General features: G+C 39.5%; 1 protein-coding gene across 1 annotated transcript in view; it reads left to right on the forward strand.

Moving 5' to 3' along the window:
- The first annotated feature begins 3,085 nt into the window (after positions 1–3,085).
- Positions 3,086–24,786, forward strand: part of ncanb (neurocan b) — a 181,224-nt gene continuing 159,523 nt past the window's right edge. The window contains exon 1 of the mRNA XM_061737766.1: positions 3,086–3,419. The gene's annotated coding sequence lies outside the window, so the exon portion shown is untranslated. The remainder of the gene's footprint in view (positions 3,420–24,786) is intronic.

The raw sequence follows: 24,786 nt of genomic DNA on the forward strand, positions 1-24,786 counted from the left end.
GTGCTGCTTTTAAACACAAGTGAATTTCAACAGCCCCACAGTGCAGCAGTTCTGCTGTCTGTGGACATGGGTCATTTGTTCTAACTGAGGAGTTGTTACGCCTTTTCCACTACAGCGGTTATTAAAGTTGCATCTCTTTTCTTGCATTCCTAAATCAATCAATATTCCCAACAATACTGCACTGTTTATATCTGCTGTAGGACTTGGTATGAATATTTTTCAGTATGCATTCATCTCTTCTTAAAGTTCTTAAAGTGAGTAAAACTGTTTTACGTATAAGGAGGGAAAGCTTTTTGTAAGGCTCATTATTCTCTTAAGAACTGCTTTGGGCCCCCGTTAAGAAACTAAATATTATACTGTAACATAGAAGACAAAAACATAATTTCCACATGTGTACGCCAGGTCTTAGGAGGTTAAATGTCATGTAAGCTAGCTAACAGTGATGCCGTAAACCCCATCTTATGAGGACTAAATGCTACTCGTACAATAAAAACTTTGATTTCTAGCAGTCATCTTAAAGTTCTGGTCCTGATTTAAATTTCAAAATAACATTAAGGTGCTTCCGAAAAGGTACATCTTAAGATCTATGTCCTTTGAGTATCTCTCCCACAGTCTGTGTAACGTTTGAATGTTTACAACTCCTCCAGGTTTGAATAATAATCTTTTCCTGCTCTGTTAAACCTTTGATTAAACTGCAGACCAAAGAAAATAGCACAGAAAATAGCACGTTGTAAATGTTGTTTGTGGTTAAAAGATGTAATACTGTTACTAGTTTGCTCTTACTCATGTATTAAACAACAAGGTGAAATGTTCTGTCTGCATGCTCCTGCATGATCAGTTAGTAAGTATTTTTAATGCTCGTATACATGGGATAAATCTTGTCTCTCTCTTAAGATTGTTTTACTTTTAAGTCTTTCTCTTGTTAACAGCTGATACCTGTAATTAAAGAGGATTGGGCGCCTGAGTCTTCATCTCCAGAATACCAACCAAAAGACCTAAGGGCATCCAATCTTGCTGACAGTTACACAGAGTTTTTAAGTTGCACTTTGTCAGCATAGTATTTACATAATGATATACATCAGATGAGGTCACACACATACATCTTACATTATATTTATGATGAATATATACAGTATGATGCTGAGGTATTTCTAATCACACTCAGTATCCCTTGGTGTAGGTGCTTTTAAAATGGTTGCTTTGAAATTTTACTTTCATTTTTAAACATATAGCCTACAGCATGATAGGCAAAGTCAAGGCTGAATCTAAAAAAAGAAAGAGGAAAGACCATTGTCGCTATTTTGCTGTACCTGCAAACTAAAGCTTTTGGTGGTAAAGAAACATTCCAGGCTATAAATAATCCTGGGTTTATTACTAGTTTCTGAGGAGTGTAAAACTTTCATTGGGGACCAAACGACTTGAATCAAAACAGTTTTGAATTAGAAAGGAGTGTGTGTTTGGGGTAAATGGCAATTAATGTTAAGATGTTGGCATTGGAGCTACATCAAAATAAATTGCAACTTTTTGTCTCTGATAGGTTTACTGTTGTTGTTCAAATGTATTGTTAATTATTGTGATTGTTTTCTCGTCACCAGATATTAGGTAGAGGTATAATTATTGCTCATTTTGCTATGAGTTATGTAGGTGAAAAAATAACATTTTTGATTTTTGGCTTTGAGTGGTAACTTTTGCTGTATTTGTGGACAGAAGAACCAGTTATCTTATTATGCCAAAATTATTAATGAAATTTCACCCTACAGATGAACTTCTTGGGGAACTATACTATAGTTTATAGATAATGTGCTACAGAAAGTGCCATTACAACGTTTAAAAGAATGCGTTTGTCGTGTCTTCTTGAGATAAGATGTTCTTTTCAGCTGTCTCAAATTGATGAATATTTTGTTCATGATGGATCAAGTCAAGATAAGTTGACTTTTTTTATTTTTTAGTTCACAAAGCGGGCTCACCGGATCAGCACCGTAGACAGCTCCACTTCTCCTGCATTACTGCACCTTTTTCCACCAGTATAATATGATGAGTATTGTCCCTACAAAAGAAACAAAAGAAAAAAGCATTATACAAGCATCCTGAACTCTGTCTAAATGATTCAACCCCGCTGAACAAAGTATTAATCTTCCTATATGGACGCTGTGTCTCTTAGGAGCAGTGGCGTCAATTCAGTCTTACTAAGGTATGGCAAGGTTACGAGTCACAGAACTTAACTAGAGTATCAATCAACACGTCCAGCAAATACTCATCACAGAAGTCTGCTATGTAGCTGATCTGTGTGGTCCAGAAAATTGGAACTTTTTCAAATGCATTCTCACTCACTGCAAAAACTCAAAATCTTACCAGGAATATTTGTCTTATTTCTAGTTAAAATGTCTCATTTTCAGTCAAAAAATCTCATTACACTTAAAACAAGAGTCATTACCAGAAAAATAACTTGTTATTTGACCATTTTCACCTGTTTCAAGTAAATTTTCACTTGAAATAAGTAGAAAAATCTGCCAGTGGGACAAGATTTATCTTCTCATTACAAGCAAAACAATCTTGTTCCATTGGCAGATTTTTCCACTTATTTTAAGTGAAAATCTACTTGAAACAGGTGAAAATGGTTGTTTTTGAGTCTTGTCTTAAATGTAATGAGATTAAAAAAAAAAAAAAAATTAGACTAAAAATGAGACATTTTAACTAGAAATAAGACAAATATTCTTGTTAAGATTTTGAGTTTTTGCAGTGTAATAGTGAAATCGATCATGTTGTTCTTATTTGCATTTGTAGTTATTCCATAGCTCTCCATAGTTATTTTCAAAGCTTTGGTTTTTATCTCAGCCTAAAAAGTCTGATTTATGGTTCCGCGTTACACCAACGCAAAGCCTACGCCGTACCCTACGGCGTAGGCTCTGCGTCGATTTAACGCAGGACCATAATTCAGGCTTAAACACTGAAACACAACATGCGCTCGCTGTCCTCCCCTCCTCCTCCCTCGCTGGTCTGCACCCCCTCCTTCCCTCCATCCCTCTCCTGCTATTTGAAATGTGAAGAGAGAGTCCTGGGAGCTCTTTTGTTCAGTAGCTCTGCTGCTGGAGAGGAGAGGTGAGCAGCTCTCTGCTGGTCCGCTCACCGCGGCTGCTTTCTCCGCCTCGGCTCCACAACACGCGCGGCTTCTGCTCCACAGCTGGGCGCATTGTACTCAAATTAACACAAATAAGAAGAAGAAAAAACAACATAGTCATTGGCGTTTCTGTCCTCTGACCTGACACCCAAAACTACCTCGTTTTTTCACCCACTCTGGCGGGGCTTTTGCGCGTCGTTGGATGATACCGCTCCACTCTCCTCCACCTGCAGCCCACACAGCAAAGTGAAGCTGCAGCATCTCCACATTCCTGCGGACTGGACCTCAGTTCATCCCAAAGGTGAAGGCGAGTTGTTTGAGTTGTTTTTTTTTTTGTCTTTTTTTGCGGGGAGAGAGGGGGGTTTGCATTTATTATTAAATCCGTTAAGTATTCATTTACTTCCACATGCAAAAAGAAGAAAGAAAGAGATTTTGTTCAGCACAATTGAGATACGCTGGTGAAAGACGAGATGGGTGGCTGTTATCAGAAATACAGGTATGCGATAGTAAAGAAAAAAGAAAAAGAAAAAAAGGTGTAGAGCAATTGATGGAGGGGGGCTGATTAAAAGCCTTACTGATTAGTGTTTTAATGCAGCTGATGTACAGGACATTTGTTGGAAATTATCTAAGCTTCATGAGAAATCGTGTCTTATCGTGGCAAATAATGGTGTACTTAAAGGTAAAGATGGAATTTGTAATATTTCTGCCCCTTTTAATTCACAAGAACAATTATGCAGCATCTGTTATTTGATAATAAATGCATAAGGGCATAATAATTTATTTTGTTTTCTCCTTGGTTGAGCCATGAACAAGACACGTCATTGTTACTATCGTCATTGGCACTATTTAGATTTAGGATCTATAAACCCATCACCTCTTGTAGTGAACTAAGCAACCCCCAACACCCATCTTGCTTGTTTCTTTCCCTGTAAGGCTTCAGGTGAGTAAGAGGCTGCTTTTGACTCGGTGAAAGTGCACATGCAGGACTATCAGTACTGTCAAGAAACTAAAGGGGTTAAACCCAAGACATTATCTAGGATGGCACTTACATTCTGCAAATAGGTCTCTAAATTATTTCTGTTGGAGGAAACTTTGCCTTCTAGCTGGAAGACTTCTAGGCAACAAACTGATAAAGGTGGAGGAAGTGATGAACATGCCCGTATGCCACAGTGAAAACGACTGTTTGGTGTTTCAGTTCGCTATGTTGCAATTACATATGTTGTTGAGGGGTAGAAAAGAAAACAGTGTTGAGCTTTGCTTTTTGCCCTGTTTTAATTTTAACGAGTGCGTGGCAGCGTTTACAGAATGGCAACAAGAGAAGGAGCGGAGTTGCTCTGGACCCCGTGGGAAATTAAGTGGAAACTCAACTGAGCAGTTTGTGAAATGGTTACTCTTCCTTCTTTCTTTTGCTCCTTTTCTGTCTTGTGTCCATTGTGTGTCTCAGGGATTCTTGCGAGCATGAGCACACAGTCTGAGTTAAAACATGCAGCACCTGTCAGAATTGATTCTACACTCATGTTATTTGATCACCCCACACTCACCCACGCACGCACCCACACGCACGCACACACATACCCGACAACCACCTGTAATGCGATTTCAATGTAACTCTAGTACTGGTAGCATGATCTTTAATGTAGCCAAGCCAGTACAGGCACCAATGCAAGTTTTATTTGGATAAAATGTTTCCCTATCATTGTGGCTTGTATGTGTAGCAATACAGTGCCTATATTGTGTTTATTAAACTATTTGAGTATATTCATCTTCTGTACATTAATAAGATCTGGTTCCACATCAAACTGCCCTTTTAGGCTCTCTGCTACTCCTTCACGTGAGTGGTTCTTGTTTCTTTGCAGAAAGTGATCTTTGTTTGTCCTTCTCACACTGTTTGGACTCATTACTCTTGCACTGGATCACAGGCTCTGTGTTTCTCAAGAGGTGTGTTTTTCTGTACTTTTGCCAGTCCACTGCTCAAATTTCCACATTTTATGTGTGATGAGGCATTACAATGAATGTACAATATTCCTTCAGAGAGATGTTCTCTGCTTCTTTCTGGCTCCGCTCCAGCTGTGGTCAAGGCCAAAAGTAGCACAGAGATGCTGTCATTGCATCTCAGGAGCATGGAAGGAGAAAAAAGCCTATAGCAGCTTGACGGCCTTATCTACTCTCTGCATGAAGCTACATTGTCACATATTTCAATAATGTGTCTTTTCTGGCTGACTGCGCTCAGCTTAGTGCAGACACTTGTAGCAGAAGACGTGAATTGGCGTGAATTCAATTGTGCTCTTGAGTTGGGTCCAAACAAATAAATGGGAAACTGTGAATTTGAAACAGAGATTTTGCAAATGTGAGATATTAATATTCCTGTAATTAACCTTCTGCTATGCTTGAAGCAAACAAAAGGGTCCCAGCACGCACTGGGAAATAAAAAATAAAAAACAAAGCTGAGAAAGGCCAAAAGATGGCACAGTATCAGAACAGAGGATCTCTTGGCTATTTATCTGTTTGGTAGAAGCCTTAAGCTAAAAATCCTTCAGTTCTTGGATGAGTATGGTGCTGTTACCAGGCTGTGGTACTGCTGCAGCCACTAATTTGCCATAATCCGCGAAATTCTATGGTGGAAATTTAAATTTATGACCAAGTATGTTTTTCTCGTGTGCTTTTGCTGAAAGGCACAATAGGCTTACTAAAGAAGGTATTGTTTTCTCTGGTGGTCTTGGGAGGAGGGTAGATTCCTGAATATTAATGCAAAGAAAGGCTAATTTACAGACTTAGACAGGCCTGATCCAATTAAGTAGTGAAAACCCACATGGCAGCCTATTGTGACAGTGTGTGTGCTTATTGTCTGTTCAAACTATGCAAGTGTAGCAGAGATTTGTGCACCCATGAGGATAGATCACATTTTAGGCTACAATCCACTTGGCACCTCCTTTCCTTGAGTCAAACGGTTGTTTCAACACCTTAATGGAGACTGCACCTCTGCTCGCCAGGGCACATCAGTCTGCCTGACTGACAGCAAAGCGTCCATTCATTCCTCCAAGCTGACACCAGCGAGCATATGGAGCTGACCCCATGTGGGCTGCTGCTCGCTTTGCCTTGGCTAATAATATAATAGTCTGGCATTAGCCATGTTGAACTAGCCACGGCACTTGGAGCCAAGCAAATGAGCAGCGCAGCTGTGCCATCACGGTCAGCGACTGAGCAGACAAAGCCCAAAAGGCACAGAAGCAAAAAAAAAAAAAAAAGGTAGATTACCACAATCCCTCCAGACACAGCTCACCTCATTAATATTCACCAGTAACCCCCCACCCTATCCCCAAACCTTGCTTTACACCCCTCTCCCACCAAATGTATTATTCAAAGGAAGCATTTTCCCTATTAAATACCATAAATAAATAATGACATCTGGTAACAGTTTTTGTCTGCTGAATTAATGACAGGAGCGCAGTTGTGTCTTTTCCAGGGATAGGAGGAAGGAGGGGTGTTGAGGTGGATTTCTGTTCCTCCTATGGTTTTCTCTTTGTCTTTCCATTTGGATCCAATTCTTCTTTTGTTAATGTCACTTGGCATGCCAGCAGATCTGAATTGGATAGTGTCTCTATCATTCACCTTGTACAAGACCCAAGAGGAAATGCAAACAGTACGCAGTGGTTTATTTTGCCATTATGTCTGCATTTTCCTGTCTGAACTAATCCTTACAAAACAAAACGCTCCCTTTGGGCTCTTTATGTAGTTTCAGCACTGGACAGCTCTTGATGCATTGTCTGTTTTGTGCATTTCATTAGTTTTCTTTCCTGGTTAACCTAAACTAAACTGCTCTTACAGATAACCACACACACCCGCACATGCACACACACACATAGAATGCCTGAAAGACGCCTCGCTGAAGCCGATCAACAATGTAGTGCCTACATCATTGTTATACAGGGTGTAGCTGTCACGTTCTGAAGAGCTGCAAACAGGGAGAGTTTCAGCGGCCGCAGATGGTCAGGGTTTTCCACTCATGTATGCTGCATTTCCCAAAGGAGATGCATGCATTTTATTGTGTTTGGGCAAGTTTTCGAATGTAATTTGTGAAAGTACAAAGAAATCCCCTAGATCCCAAAATGTAATATTTTCAGACAGGGAGATCACATAAGACATAAGTTTGTAGAAGAATAAACAATTGTTACTGAGACTGATTTCTGTTTGTCTTCTTCCACCTTGCCCTGCATGCCAGGATTCCACACAGTGGAGCTATTTATGAAGTTGAGGCAGCACTGTGATACTTATAAAAATCCCCACACTAATCAGAGATGTAGCTCTGGGGTTGCTCTAGACAATCACAGGGATTTGTGTGGGAGAATAGAAAAGTTGTATAATTAATTTCTTTCAGAACGCTTGCACAAATCAGACTGATCCAGAATATCAACTTCTTTTGTTAACGTGTTGGCTTTGTTTGTGTTTGCTGTGATTGTTAGTATTTGTAGTAGGAGGCAGGAAGGTTGTATGTATGCGAGTGCAGTATTTCCCTTCTACCTCTTTTGATGCGGAATGTTTTTTTTCCCAGTCCGACAATGTGAAAAACTATTTGCCATTCAGACAATACTGAATGAAGGTTGAGGGACCGTTGTCGGTAGAGACTGTAGTGCATAATTCTGCACTGCAAAAGGCTTGATGTTACTGTATTTGGTCATCATGAAAATAAAGAAGAATCAGTTTTCCTTATTATCCTTTATTTCCCAACCAAAAATGTTTCTGTAATCCTCTTGTCTCTCTCCTTGCAGGAGCAGAGCAGTGATGCACTTATTTTCTTTAATTTCTGTGTTTGTTGTTAATTATACTGCCGTTTTATGTTTTTTTCACTTAGTTTTTATTTTTTCTGATAAGGAGGCTTTGTACATTTCAGTGAATCCAGAAACAGACACACATTTACACATTTAATCAGTTTAAAAGATAACTGAATAGAGGCCCTAATCATCTATATGAAAAACTAACAAACTAACTTTCCTAATGTTAATAATGTTGCATGCTATTGTCTGTTATAGCAGTGTAACACATAAGAGAACGATCTCATTATTCAAAAATAGAAGCAAGTCTAATATAAATGCTTATGCATCCCTGTTTATACATATTACCAGGACTCATAGATGGGATTGGCTGGGGAGTCATTAATTTAAGACATGTATAAAGTTTATATTTCTTTGCTTTTTTATTTTATTTTAGTCTTTGGAGATTAATAACCCTTTTGTTTTAAATCTGCAATGACAATGTTGATTATCTGTTTTGCTGGTATAACATTTATATCTGTTCTCCTGATACAATTACGTAAACCAACAAAGTCTTGAGTGCACTGATCAGCCGATGAAGTGTTCAGGTAAAAGAGACAATCAGTAGACAGAGGGATGAGACACAGACAAAGCCACATATCCACATAAATGGAGATCTTAGTTACCAGAGACTGTAGCAGCAACTGGCCAACCTGCAGACCTCACCAGGTGGATTTAGGTAACACGTGGATTTGTAGTTCCTATCAGTTCAGCCACAGATACAAGCAACTCTGCCTTTGCACAGCTTTGCCCTGTGTGTGTGTGTAAGTTCTTGTGTGTATGTGTGATTACGTCAGTGGAATCCACAACTGTGCTGAGCTGAACAGGTTGTGTCAGAGGATTAGAAAGTGGGTGAAAAGACCAAAGTGAGCACCACATTTTGTACGGGCAGCAACATCCTTGACATCAACTCATCAATGAGTTAATGTGTTCATTATTAGTCCTTACAGGTTCGCTCTTTAAGCTTATACATAATACACAAATACAGCAGATTGCTGTATTTTAGCCAGGTTCTGAGCCTTTGTAGATATTTTATCATCTTTATCATCTTTATCATTTCGTCATCTTCTCTTGCTAGGTTGCTAAAGACAAAAACAGTGAAACTGATTTTAACACCGAATTTGTGAGACTTAGGCGGTCAGAAGTCCTGTCAGTTGAGTTCATCGTGGTTCTACAGTTGGTAATAAGACTGCCAATGTTGCGCCAAAGTGGCTTTTATGTGGATCTGTGAAGCCTGCAGCCTTTAAAGCTCTGAGGCATTTGAATCGATGGTAGAAGTGCAGGTGGGGGTGCTGTGTGGGTGTTTGCGAGAAGGTAAAAGCTTGAAACTTTTACGAAGTAAAAGTAGGAATTTTAGATTTCAAGGGACCAACAATATTTCAAAATGAGTGGGCATTTATTTTTCCATATTTTCGTGCAGTGTTCACAAGAAAAATACGTTTTTAACTCTGAGTTTACATACAACACATGTAAAAGCACAATTGTTTCCAGCTGAGGGAAACCCCAAATTATTAGCTTGCAAAGCATAGTCTTAGTGAATATGGACTTCTTTTGTTTTGGTTGTAGATTGTGATGTGCGAGGCCATTAAACACATCTTGGAGTGGAAGTTAAGCACACGTTCCTCTCAGCAGTGAGAGTCGCTCCTCAGTTCTGCAATGGCAAATTCAAAATGAACTGCTGGGTTGCATGGCACTTCTGTTTTGTAATTAACTGTCACACTGTAAAATTAATAGAGATGAAAATGGGGAGACTTTGCCATAGTCACTCAATTGTTAATCAGGCAAAAATTATGTTAATCATCTCTCTTGTGCTGTTTGTGAGTGTATTTCTTTGTGTTTGTGTGTTTCCAGCCTGAGGGGAGCTTCCAGTGTCCTTTCCCAGTCCACTTTCACTGGGATTTCTCCCTTCAACAGCTGTAATTAAAGAGGCTGTCTGCGTGTTTAGTAATTACCCCTGGTGCAGTAGTGGTAGAGCCCTCCAGTTTGCTCCTGAACCCCTTTGATAAATTTGGCAGCTGTTCTGAGAAGTGTTGCCGAGGCAGCCCTAGTGACTGGGAATGACTTGGTTAGTGTGATATTGACGCTGGTGTGGGAGCGCTGTTGCTACATCCCCCAAGTGTCCACCTCAGTGCAGGGATTGATTGGGGGCAGCTGTGTGTGATGGCTCTGCAGCCGACTGTTGGCCGGGCTGACTGTCACTGCGGGGGTTACAGCAGCTGCTTTCAGGTGGCTGTGATTGCTGTATCTCTGTGCGGTCTTTAATAAATAGATCTGGCTCTTCTTATAATTCCAGACTTGCTTCAGCTGTTACATTAGAGTCCCAATGTCTTGGTGAAGAGTAGCCAAGACAAAAAAATCCACTTTTTTTAATTTTTTTTTTAGGCTTAATTAGGGCTGTTCGATTTTGCCCAAAAATAAAATCTCGATTTTTTTCTCTCAAAATCCGATTTTCTATTACGATTACGATTATTTTGTGAATTGACAAAAGGCAAAGAAATTTCAAATATGCTGTTTTTTAATTGAACATTTGCCCCATTGGGCTTTAAGTGCAAACTTTGCTCTTATTAAACCAAAAATGAATGAATTGTGCAAAACTCTGTAAAATAAGTTGAAAAAAAGTTTTAAAAAATATAATAAAATATAAAGTTTTATCTCTGAAAAAAAAAAATCAGCAAATCAGCACTTGCAAACATACAGTAAGTTATATTTCCAATTAAATAAAACAAGACATTTTCTAATTAAACTAAACTGGGTCTTTGCATGCTAAATAATAATGCAACCCATGAAGGAGGTAGAGGTATGTAATGGGGCACTTGTCGCAGGTATTGAGAGGTATTTCCATCAATCATTAATATGGTATCAATCATTAATATGTGTCTTAATGGTCTTGGGCCTTCTTATTTGTCTGCACTACTTTTACCCTATCGACCCTCACGGACCCTGAGGTCCTCCGGTGCTGGCCTTTTAACCATACCAAAAGTTAGAACCAGGACACACGGGGAGGCGGCATTCAGTTTTCATGGTCCCCGATTGTGGAACAACCTCCCGGAGAACCTCAGGGCCGCAGAGACTGTTGATGTTTTTAAAAAGAGACTCAAGACCCATCTCTTTAATCAGGCTTTTAACTGACTCATTTAACTCTTTTACATTTCTTATGCTCACCCTTATTTTTATTGAATCTTACTGCTCTGTTTTATATTTAGTTTATCCTTTCTTATCGTATTTTATTTTTGTTTAATCTCAATGTTTTATCTAAATATTTCAGTTGTTATTTATGGTCTATTTTATACATTTTACTGTTTTATTATTTTAGTTTTTAATGTCTTACTTTCTAGACATACTTTTAGGATTTTATGTTTGTATGTTTTATGTTTTTTATAAACTCCTTTAGTGTATTTTATCCTGTTTTCTTGTAGCTTTTATCTCCAGTGTTTCCTCATGGGGAGCCTCCATGCTGGGAGTGACTCTGGCCTGCAGGGGGTCGTCCTGGGGGTGGTTCTGGCCTGGATGGTTGTGGAGCTCTGCACCACGGCTTCACCGCTGTGGTGTGGACTCCTCTTTCCGTCCGGGCCGGGATGGTCTCTGTGGGCCCCCCCCCCTTGTAGCTGCGGGCTATGAGACCTCCTGGCGTGGACGGCTCCCTGTTACCGTTTCGTCCCCTGGATCCTCTGTGCCTAGCCATGTCTACACCATGTGTCTGTGTGCGTGTCTGTGTGTGTAATTTAGGAATTTAGGTGAATTGTAGTGTGCTTTTGTCTGCGGGGAGGGGGGGGGGGGCATTAATAAGTTTTATGTTTATTTGTTTTTTCTTGTTTTTTTTTCTGTTAAGCACTTTGTGTTTCATTATTTGTAGGAAAAGTGCTATATAAATAAAGTTTGATTTGATTTGATTTGAATATGTGTGCAGAGGTTAAAAAAAGGTTAAAAAAAAAAAAAAAGTGAAAAATCGATTTTACGATTTTCATGTTTTAACATCGTTCTAATTACATAATCGCGATTACGATTTAAAATCGATTAATCGAACAGCCCTACCTCCAAACACCAAACACAGAAAAGGATGACAGTTTTCCAAGCCTGGAAGGCTGCAGTCACCTCAAGCGTTTGATTCTGGGCTCTAATAAGGGCCTTGTCTTAGCGTGACCTTCATTGTCTGACAGAGAGGGGAATCTTCCGGAGACACTCCAAAGCTGAGGTGATCTCCTCCTCTCCGCTACTGTCCTCTCCCCTCCATGTAGAAGCACTGAGCTTAACAGCGGAGGAGGCATGTCTGAACAGCCATTAGCTCCCTCGCAGAGAAGCCTTTCCAAAAGGGTCAGAGCTGTCTGAGGTTGAGACTAGAAGGATGTTGTAGCAGTGTGTGCATGTGTGGCTCTATCTGTGACTACATACTCGTCTTATGTTTGCACCCAAAAACTACAAGATCTTCAAACCTCAGTGAATGATGAGATCTGCTGCTGACCCATTAGCAGTCCAGCTGTGTGTTCTTCAGGTGTTCTCAGAGGAAATGGAATAGAAATACTCCTCACTGCACCGCATGCTGATTTTAAAAGGTCCGCTGTGATTTATTTGACAAATATTTCTTTAGACCGTTCACCATCGCTTCACCGCCTCGGAGCTTATAGACACTGAGTGCACACACTTGTAGTGCTGATGTAGCAGGAGAACAGTTGGATGTGGATTTTAAGTGGTCAGCGGAGGTTCGCAGCACAGGATTAGATATTCTCATCACTGAACTGTATTAGTAAGAATAAGTTTGTTTTTTCTAGTCATGGTGGCATCGTCTTTCTCTCCCCTTCTACTTCCTTCATGCACTTCCTTCTGCGCCTGTGAATCAAGGTCATAATTGAACTTTAGCACTTTTAAGAGGCCAATCCTGCAATCATGCGTCTTGATTGGGGTGTTTATTTCCAATCAGAATCCCACATAGGACAGCATCTTCAACAGCCCATCATCACACACTGCAGCAATCAGAGCATTTGTGATTTCTTATACAAAAAATACAAAAACTTGTAATTGGCTGCTGTATCGCCTGCAACCACATTGCTGCTGCTGAAGAAGCTTTGTGAGGTTAATGGCACTTTCACCTAATGCAGACAGAAATTAGCATTGTAAATGAATTCTTAAAGTTACAATTTGACTGCAAGTGCTTTTTAGAGATTGTCTTTTTTAAATGTTTGTTTTTTTTGTTAAAGTTTAGAGTGTTGTTTTTCTCTTGACCGGACTGGATTTATGTCCGGGATATTTAAACTGTGCTCTGGTAGACTGCTGCCGTCCAGCTGCACCGTACTTTCTGTCCAAGCAGCTACAGCCTTTTCCAAAAGCTTGGAGCTCAGGCTGCTCATCTTCTCACAGCCATGGATCTAGCTGCCAGCACCCAAAGCCTCCTGTGGCGTTTGCTCTTTGCATTGGCCGTCAGATAAATGAGGTGTTTGCTTTTCTTTGGCAGAGTGGTATCTTTTAAAAGGTCAGGGTGGCTGCACTGGGGAGATTGAGCTCTGCTGATGGAGCTCTAGACTAAACTCTTTGAAAAAGCTCATAGTCCTGAATGTACTAGACCATTAACCACAAATCCTGCTTTAAGTTAATGTCAACTTTGTGCCAATGTTAATATAAAGTTTTACGTTTATTCCCCTGACTTTATCAGCAAACTGATACTAAAACAGTATAAGCTTGTAGTACAATCTCCCAAAATGTCATTAATTGTTATATGTCAATTTAAGACTACACAGTTATCTCTTCCTTTATGTTCAGATCAATCTCAGACCACATGCAACTTGGGAAAGAGAAAATAAAAACATAACATCATTGTATCAAAGATTGCTGGTTCGAGGTGGAAAATCACCTAAAACTAGGCCTGTGTTGAAAAGATCGATTCTCCGATTTTAAATCGACTCTCATATTAATTCCTAAAAATCGATTATGTCTAAAGATCGATTTAAAAAAAAAATATATATATATATATTTTTTTTTTTTCATAATTACATTACAACTTTTGGTACTTTTTTGTTTATGCCCAAAAAAGGAATATTTTGTTGGACACGAGAATAACTGGTGCCATGTTTTTGCCTTTAAATATGTTAACGGTATGAAAATATTAAAGTTTTCAGTTATAATTGCATAAATTGTCTATATTTCTTTGCTTTATATACTGTCTTTGGGTTACATTTGCATAAATGTTAAAAACCAAATTCTCATAAATGGGGAAAAAATAAAAGCGATTTCTTTCGTCCTCTGTTTCCTCCCTGGATCTGTTTGGTAATTCTGACCCACATGATGTTTCTGAAAGCAGTTCTATCAGCATTCTGGGAGCTGATTGGTCCTTACAGCATCATTAGCTGCCAATACTTGCTGTTGAATCTCAATATAATACTAATGTTCATATGTTGCATAACTACACAGTCATATCATTCATGCAACAGCTGAAAAAAAGTTTTATTAACAGTAACCCAAATCAATATCGGATTGAATCGGATCGAATCAAAGGGTGATAAACGATTCTGAATCTTAAGAATCGGAATCGAATCGATTCTTGATATTTTAATCGATCCCCAGCCCTACCTAAAACATAATATTGTGTTGCTGGAGTGGTCCCACGCTATATTAATTTGAGCTGATGGCTCCAGCTGTAAGGATGCTTGAAGCTGGATTTCCGACAGGCAAGGACAGCGTTTGGCAATACTTCTCCTGCATTCAGAGACAAACATCTGTATCATCTGAAAATAAAGCACTAATTAGATGGCTGACATAAACCAACATTAAGTCTTGTCAGTGATTGACCTTTTTAAGGCGTAAATTTGAAAACGAATGCAGTCGTGATTTTTTTTCCAACTTAAACAAAATAAATGTTTACTTCAAAGAAATGAAAGATTTCTGTTTCATCGTTCATGTTCTGTTTTATCAGTAAACAGACGTTTTTTTATTTCTCCCTCCTACATCAACTCTGCTCTCCTTCTCTTTGTTTCCCCTCACTCTTTTGGTTATTTTAATGAAACCTTCCGGCTGATCATTTACTTTTGCAAAGCTTGTCACCACCTCCATCAATTCACTCAGCCTCTGTGTGCAAATGTGTTATGAATCGGGGCCAGGTGCTTGGCTTTTCTTTCTCACCAAACATTCTGAATGAGTTAAATTAGCACTGCCATCATCTCCTTCTGCACAGAGCAAGCGCACCGAGAGAAAAACAGTGAGGGGGAGGTAGACAAAAAAAAAAAAAAAAAACTACGATGAAGAGGCTTGGAGCTTCAGATGCATTCATGAAGGTTCTAAGCTTTTATCAGTTGAATGTTATGGTTAAATTGTCTATGCCCCATTTTTTCTTTTGTGGCCCTTTCTGGAGTTTTTTTTCTCCTCACAGAAAGCATTTAAATCTCCTGGCTTGTTTTACCCAAACCTTTCGTGTTCATTGTCACGAAATATGTAGTTCCTTTATAAATAAAGAGCATCTGTTTGTCAGTTTCATTTGTGTATCAGTTTCTTTCATGCCAATACGGAATAGGGACTCATCTGAGTTTGTCATTAGCCCCACACTGCCCCACACATGCCATCGCGGGATTGTTACCCAACATTTTTTTTTTGGTTAGGAAAATGTAGCAGGTGATGGATGACTGACTTCTTTTAAAATTCAGTATAAACAAACCAAACATCCATGGTGTTAAAATAGACGCTCAATTCCATTCAAAATACTTTATTAATCCCCAAAGGGAAGCTCATTAAAGAGCCAAAACCATATTGATAAATTATGCTTGTGCATTAAATCAATGGTGTATGTAGCCATCTAATTTCCCTTCAGGATTAAGAAAGTAATATTAAATTGGACCTACGCTGTAGGTACAGAATCATCATAACTTATGTCGTGGTCTGATTTGCATCTCCCCACAGTTGTAACTATGTGTTAGGTCGATGCAGAAAGAAATCTGACTGGTCCACATGCATGTACTTTTACGTAACTCTGGCTACTACTTCTTTGTCATCGTTTTCAAACCAGATAGATTGCTGTAATGTCACTAAAAGTAACGTTTATTCAACTTATCTCCATAACACACAAGGTCTGCTTCACTAGCTCTGCCTTCATGTCTGGGGTGCATAAAGGAAATCAACAAAATGGATCTCGGCACAGCAAGACACGGTGTTATGGAAAAGATCCCACACTGCCAACTACTGTCTTGGTGGTGTGATTACATGGAGAAACAAAGATCGACAAGGAACAAGTATAAATGCCAGCTATGATGTTAGTTCTGTATGTTAGCTATGTGCGTTTTCCATGCAGAACCATAAAGCATGCTCTACACACAGCACTTTCAAGGCAGAATGCTTCTTTTGGGCCAGCGTTCCACATTTTATTATTTTTTTTATAAAAAAAAACAAACTGACACTTTTGTTGTTCATCTTAGGAGGCAGTAACAGAGGTGAAACAAAGGGTAGACGAGCTTTCTGTGCCCAGTATGAGCTTGTGTCTTGCCAAAGTAGTTCTCCCCATAAGAATTGTATTTCATGTGCATGGTGCAGCCACAATTAACTTAACGAGGATGACACACCCGCTGTGTTAAAATGGTTATGTTGTGAGATTGACTTCACTTTTCTTGCCAAACACCTGCACTCTTGCTCTTTATCTTTTCTTTTATTTTTTAGAGTTTTTTTCACAGATTGAAATTAATAAATAGCAGCTACTGAGGCCCATAACGATTTGATGATGTAGTGGACACTTAAAGGTAATAAAAGATAATAAAGCGGAGCATGGCAGAAAAAGAAAATTAGATTAAATGCCTTAAGATGTTCCAATTAAAAAATATTTGCTTTATACCAATCTTTTATATATATATTTATATAGACACATGCATATAACATTGTAAAAAAATGACCAATAGCAGTAGTCAGAAAGATATTAGTAGCTTAAGCGCTCATCTTGTGCCCCACATCTGAGACACTCAGATGCCATATCATAAATGTCAAAACCACCATCTGTTTTACCTTCTGTGAATGCACTGCACCATAACAGCTTTCACACTTTTCCCCTTCGTCTAGGCCTCAGTTAGGTCATTTTTTCCGTGCCCGTGCATGGCATATCCCACCTCCTTGACTTTTTTGCTGTCAGCAGATTGCAGGATTCTTGTAGGTGTCAGAATGAATGCAATGTAACATATTTCCCAGATAGGAAACGTCCTGTCCATATCTGGATGGATTTTCCCGTATAAATACTATATTTAAAAGGTTGAATACAGGTTTCGCCTGGGAAACTGTAATTGGGGTTATAAAATGCAATAAAACCTGAAAACCCCTGAGTCAAGAGCACTATCCAAATTCATGTCATATGCTTCATATCAAGTGTTAAGTAACAGCGGTTGTCCTATATGACGAGACTCTCCCTGTCCAAACTACATTTTCAATAAAAAGTCCTTGTGGGCAGATAATTACCTCCAGTAAAAAAACAGTAAAAATCAAATGTCATAAACTTGGGAGCATATGGTAAATTGTACATAATGTACATTAGTGAGCTTTTCTCTTATGTTACTTTTTTCAGCAAAAATATAAGTTTCATTCACTCACAACACAAAATGTCCTTTCTCATGTTGCTCCTTAGTGGAGAGAATTAAGACAATTAAACACAAGGAGCTACAAGATGGACAACATCAGGCAAAACAGGGATTAAGACTGACGGAATCGAAACAGACGGGAAGAGCAATTTATAGACATAGGGGTTGACAAGATGCAGTTGTGAACAATCAAAACATCTTGGTGCTGCTGGATTTGCCCTCAGGGAACCTGCTGTTTAACGGCTCCGTTCGGTGCAATGTCTGCGTGTATTTTCATGTAAAATATTGCTTGTGGACATTGTTGTGATTTGCAACCATCTTCAGCAATAATTGGCTCTTTCCAAGCTCAATACGTGCATCAGTAAGTTTAGCAGCATTTGCTCATACTGGTTTCATGGGTATGACATTGTGTGTTCTTTTTGAGTCTTAGTTGGGGTAAATGTTTACATTGTAGTATCACTGGGGATCATGTAAACCTCTCCTTGTTCCGACACTGCAATCAGGTTCATCTTCGACTTCAGCTCTGGAATAAATTAGAAATGTTGTGGGTTTGCTAGTACCGTTTTGAAACTGCTAACTGTCAGTGCAGTTGGTCTTCTTTGGGCTTCGCAACTGCGCTTGTGTAATGGGATGACGACAGTAGTCCATTTAAAAGTCAAGCTATAACAAAACCTCAGCTTAACTTTATATGTTAACATACTGATTGACAACATGTGGCCATTTTTGTACTTTCTTTTTATCACATTTTTTGTATTTTAGTTTAAAGGGGATAAACAATTATTGAGAAGTTTTTATTGGCTTTACAATAACATTAACAATATCACGTAATTGTCAACTTCAGAAACAATATGTGTCAGTATTTTCAGCTCAGCTAAGTTTCACAGACTAAAATGGGTGAAAAGAGTATTAAAATAAGGAAATTAGGTGCCTATAGTGGTCAGCAAAACAGTAATGAGAAATGTACTGAAGTAAAATACATTAAATATAAAAAAAGGAAAAAAAAGAGGCATTGCGCCGCATTAAAATATAACACTGAGTTGTAGTCATGCACAAATTTAAACTACCAGACTGGATATCACTGAAGGTTAAAAGATAAAAGCTCTACCACTGTTTGATGGAAAAGATATCAGAGGTTTCAGTCTCCTGATTTAACACTTTGTAAGAACATAAAAATACATCAGTATTAAAAAATAAATCGGCATAAAGCCAAATATTCCGAGGCTCTCTCTTCACTCTTAATCCCACATGAATCTGTAATGGCTCTTCAACTGTAGTGAGTTTATTCTCTTACTTTCTTCTTAACTTACTGTATGCAGTGCAGAATGTGCTAAACTCCGTCCCTGCATTGCCACTGCTGCATCTGTAAGGAGACGGGTAACGGGGGGGGTGAGAGGCAGCCAATCCTCCAGCAGTTGGCCGCACCAACAGGAAAGCATTCATCAGTGCTTGATCTGCAACAGCAGGTTAGTAGGTATGAGGCCAAAGACAGAGAAAATGGGCTGAACAGTTATTCGTAAATGTCAAATCAATATTCAGCACATTATTGCACGTGAAAGATAAAGCAGAGCTTGTTTTGCTTTAAGATAATTGCCAAACATGCCGGTTATTTGACTCAGCCGCTGTTGTGGGACCTATTATGAGATGCATGGCTCCACCTCAAAATCGCAAATCATGCTTGAAAAGTCTTTCAACAATGTGGGAGGAAAGCTGGCTGCCCGTGGCTGTGTGTGGTCATGATGAGATGTGTAATTATCCGAAGCAGGCCGACAAACTGCTGCAGGTGCATGAGAGATGAAGGCAAATGAGCCAGAAGAGAGGTCAGAGGAAAGCAAAGGAGGAGGTACTGTAGCATGTCAAATTCAAATGTTGGGCCAGATTTGCACAATAATAGAAGAATATCTTTTTGTTATTGCTACCTCAATGCCAGATCAATACAGGAATGCCACAGTCTCACGCTTTGTTACATTCAGCGTGTTTCTCGGTGCGGGTGTATGTGTCAAGGACCACTGCTGTGTTCAGAATAAATTGTGCACAGGAGTGCAAGGCTACAGTATGAATCAGCTACTTTCCTTGCACTGCCAAGAGTCCAGGTGGAAGAGGTGGAGGTTAACATCACCAATCATGGTAATTAATTGCTCCAATTTAGTCATTAGGTGTTTAGTTGGAACTGAGAACTGACACCTGCGAGCTCTCAAAGTGAGTCAAAGAAAGTGAGAGGAGAAATGCAGAAATAGGAGAGAAGTATCGACTGCATCATGCGGAAAAAAGAAAATAAACAATTAACGGAATGGAATTAACTCCTGAATTAGGCAACACTATTATCGGGAAAAGAATATTGATTTATTATGCAGCACATTGTGTTCTGTAGTTATAGGAGTTTCTGGAGGGTGTGTCTGTGTCTGTGTTTGTTGTGGTGGTGGTGAGGGGGGTTTCAGTACGTTTACTTCTGCCAAGACATTCACCCGTGAACCTACAGAGAGGGAAGGACAACGCAGGTTGGGAGACAAAGGAAAGAGAAAACTACACATTAAAAGAAAATGCAGATAAAGACTCAACATGAACACTCCAACCAGCAATGAGACAGATTAATGACTTATATGCCATACTCCATGATGCCGTTAATACTAATGAATAATTTTCACAGCAGTGCTAATTATGATTATTTTAAGCTAAATGAGCACATTATTAAAATTACGCCTTTTCTCTCCTGATCAGAATCCCGGTTTAAAATCTACAGTTGTATGAAAAGCCTTTTTTTTGCCATTTGACAGTTACAGGTTCCCTGTTACAAACAGATAGCTGCACAATCATGCTGTATATCCTCCAATCTTGTATCAAGCTGACTTAACCACTTTAACTTAACTACAGATCAGATAAAGAGACAGCAAATTAAGCAGAGCTGCTCATCCATGCTGCAAAAACTAATTTGTAAGAAAGAAAAAACCGAGAAGAAAATCAAGATAATCAAAAGACTACTTTAAACTTTAAAGTATTTTGAAAGTTTTAAGAATTGTAGGCACTGGTGCCGGAATCCCTTATATGTGCTGCCCCGTCCCTCAACATCTGGTGTCAGAGCTTGGTCTGCATTGTTGGCTGTAAGTCGGAATCGTTTCCTGTGGGGTTGGACTCCGCCAAGGCTGCCGTTTTTCACTGATTTTGTTCAATACTCTATTGGGCAGAATTTCAAGGCGCAGGCTAGGAGTACAGGGGGTCTAGTTTGGTGGCCTCAGAATTTGGTCTCTGCCTTTTGCAGATGATGTGGTTCTGTTGGCTTCATCAGGCCAAGACCTTCAACTCTCAGGGGGATGAGAATCAGCACGTCTAAATCCAAGACCATGGTCCTCAGTCAGAAAAGGGTGGAGTGCATTCTCCAGGTCTCCTCACGATTGAGGGAAGAATGGAGCCTGAGATCGTTGCAGCGTCCACAGTGATGCAAACTCTGCAACGATCTGTTGTGATGAAGAAGGAGCGGAGCCATAAGATGCAACTCTCGATTTACCAGTTAGTCTATGTTCTTACCCTCACCTACCAAACTCTGTCTGATCCGCATGGTCTGTATCTACTTTTAACAGCAAACTTAAGCCTCAGCTCTTTAAGGAGCACTTCTGCATCTAGTAAACTTCTCTGCTCATCAAAATTAGTTAGAAGATCCAGCTCTTTGCAGGACTCAGCACTGAGTAAGCTGCATGCACTTATGACAAGATGGTGTCTTTTTAGATGTAGCTTTCTTGTATAAAGGGATGTCTGCTGGATGTCTGCTGACGTCCCTGACCCCCCAGTCTGGCCTCGGGCAGGAGGGTCCCCCCTTATGAGCCTGGTCCTGCTCAAGGTTTCTTCCCTCCTAAAGGGGAGTTTTTTCTTGCCACTGTTTGGCTTAAGGCTTTTCTCCCACTAGGGGAGTTTCTATCTGCCATTGTTTATGTAATAATTGCTCGGGGGTCATGTTCTGGGTCTCTGGAAAGCACCTAGAGACAACTTTTGTTGTATTAGACACTATACAAATAAAATTGAATTGAAAATTGAATTGTTGTTTTCTCAGATATAAGTTGCATTGGATAAAAGCGTCTGCTAAATGGCAGTAGTAGTAAAAGTAGTAGTAGTGGTAGTGGTAGTAGTGATATCAGTAGTACCTATGGCCATGAGCTGTGGGTAGTGACCGAAAGAACAAGATTGTCGACACAAGCAGTAGAAATTAGATTCCTCCACAGGGTGTTGGTGCTCTCCCTTGGAGACAGGGTGAGAAGCTCGGTCATCCGGGAGGGCTCAGAGCTGACCCGCTGCTCCTCTGCATTGAGTGGAGCCAGATGAGGTGGCTCTGGCACCTGGTGAGGATGCCTCACCAGGGAGGACGCATCCCTGGTGAGATCTTCTGGCCATGTCCCACAGGGTGGAAGATCAAGCACACGCTGGAGAGATTATGTTTCTCGGCTGACCTGGGAATGCCTTGGAATCCCCCCAGATGAAGCGGCAGACTTCCCTCAGGGAGAGGGAAGTCTGGGTTTTCCTGCTTAGGCAACTGTAGCAGTGACACAACCGCTGATAATGGAAGAAAATGAATGCATGGATGCAGATATAAGTAATAAAAGACAAACAATACAAAAATGGAAGAAATAATGGTTGTAGTGGACCCTGGGGAATACTGAAATGCAGCAATAAATAAAAATGTTTTCGACAGCAGCTATCAAATATTTTAGTAATAGATTATTCTATTGAATATTCGATTGATCGAGTAATCGGATAAAACTTACTTTTGCTTAATTAATGCCCAGTTACAAATATACAATAGAGAACAACGCAGATCACTTAATAAAAACAACCAATTTGTTTCTTTTATAAGAAAAATATACATGTATTTACATATTATGCATATTATCTAAGTATCAAAAATAAAATAGAAGATATTCTTAAACACTATCCTTAAATTGTGCAACTTCACATTCAGAACCAATGCATTTAAACAGAAATGCTTGGCTGTGGACCGGGACTTGGAACAAAGATGCTTACACAAAGTGGACCGGCACCTTCATTTTTAATTGAAAATGATCCCACACCTATGACATCTTCCTCTTATTACTTTTGCTTTGCTAGTTTTGCTTATTGTCACTGTTTTCGGTCCCGGCTTCTGTACAACAAAACTGTTCAGACATGTTATTCCATCTTATTCCATCTTATTCCGCTTTATATGGGTTCCATACGTGTAAGCATGTTGCGTGAGCTTTATTGTTTGTCTTTTTTAATTAAACGAGGCTTTGAGGCAGAGGAAATCCTCGATTATTTTTTTGTAATCGAGTTACTTGAGGCACTCGAGGAATCGTTGCAGCCCTATTTTCAACCTTGACTTATATAGGCTATATAGGTGCTATATACAGCAAACCTTTTGTGGTGTCCCATGAGTACTTTCTAAAAAAAAATGTTTTGAGATGTCTACTGTAAGAAAATGATGTTGTAAAGTTGTGGGGGTCATTGTCCTTCATACATTTTTAAGTACCGTAGGTAGCAAGTGTTGAACTCATGTGAAAGACAAATTTTTCCAGGAGAAAATTAGTTTTATGACAAGTACCTGTCAATGGTAATACAGTTCTGGCTGATTCGATCATAAAATTCAACTTCTGTGTTTCTTTGTGAAGCACAGGATATTTGGTTGAGGAAATGCAAAGTCAAAGGGAGATACATTGCCAGTGCAAACAACGCAATAAGTGTCACCCACATAGACTTTTCATCTGCAGCTCTTGTTCATGTGTGGATTTCCATATGACAGATGGTCAAGGCAAGGTTGTCCTGATGAAGAAGAAAAAAAGTCCACATTAAGTTTACATGCTACCCCAAGTCCTGAATAATTTATAACTCTAACCTTTTCTTATGCTCCTTTATGCTTTATGCAGTGCTAAATAAGGCCCATTCACATTCTCTCACCTGCAAATGTGCCTCTCCGGCCCTTCGTAAACATCATTTTAGTTTTTGTGTTCCAGTGCTGAGTAATGAGGTACAGGTTATATGATGTCACGTCGTCACAGCAGCACTCTTTCTCTGATATCTAAATGCACCTTTGCCTCCCAGTTTGTCATGAGTTCAGTAGTGTGTTTTGTGTGTGTATACATTTATGAACGCAGACCATGCTGTGTCTAAACTGCCATTGAGTGTCACACGGGAAAGGCATTAGCATTAGTTAGATGAGGCATTAGAAATTATGCTGATTAAAGAATTAAAGGGTTCTTCCCTGCCTGCTTCTTAAGTGCTGGGATTTACCTGCAGTGTAATTGAAAGCGGTTGCTCCATCCTGTCACTGTCATTACTAATCACCAGCCGTCACGAAGATTCATGCTGCCACATGCTTGTTGGTTCAAAACGCTTACAGTACAACCATTACTTATGACACTGAGGGCTTGATATATGACAGGTTAATAGCTCTGCAGTCAGGCAACAAAGCGGTGGTATAACAATAAGGACCCTTAAGTGTTTGTTTAAGGAAATCAGAGGAACAATTATACATAAAAAAGTGGTGGTATTTCATTAAGCTGACATTAATAAACAGGTGACAGTAATTATAAGTAGCATTGGGTTTCTTTGGTGACATGGACTCTCTGTAGAACCTGTGTGTCTGTGTGAGTGGAGTGAAGTGTTACTGGGAAAACAGTGCCACTGATGACTCTTCAACAGGAAATAACATTCCTGACTGAACTGATTTCATTCACTGCTGGTGAAAGCATCCTGCACGGGGCAAAACTTTAGAAGTCTCCTCCCTCCACTTATTTTTTTTTTCTTATCAGTCACAGAACAGAATATAATACTGTAAGTGAATAAATTCACTGGCTGCTAACAGTGGTTTGAACTGTAAAGAAGGTTATTTTGTCTCCATTAAAGAAGCTATTTGTATGGATCGCTTTATTACTCAGACTGAGGTGCCAGCTCTTTCTTCTTTTTTTTCTTTCTGCACTATTTTTATAGTTGGATTTAGCTGAGATGAATAAGCTCTTCATGACTTGCTCTAATTTTCTTTGGTCAAGTGTGCTGAGCTGTGGGTGCTAATCGGTTTTATGACATTAATTCAGGTGATAAGGCAACTTGGGCGATTGTAAAAGTGTTCGTGCAACAGCACAGCCTCACACTTATCTTAAAAACTAAGCAGCCTAAGTAACCTAAATGACAACATTCAGGTTGCTTTTCATTTAATTAAAATATACAGATTGTTTAGCATCATGGAAAGCTGAAAAGTTTTACAGGGAAAGTCACAACAATGTGTTGCAGGGAACCAGTGTGTATAATTAAATGCAAAGGCCCTGTGATGTATTGGAGGATATTTTTCATGGGAGCAGTTTGCTGAAGCATCCTA

The sequence above is a fragment of the Cololabis saira genome, chromosome 13, assembly GCF_033807715.1.
Source record: "Cololabis saira isolate AMF1-May2022 chromosome 13, fColSai1.1, whole genome shotgun sequence".
NCBI classification, from domain to species: domain Eukaryota; kingdom Metazoa; phylum Chordata; class Actinopteri; order Beloniformes; family Belonidae; genus Cololabis; species Cololabis saira.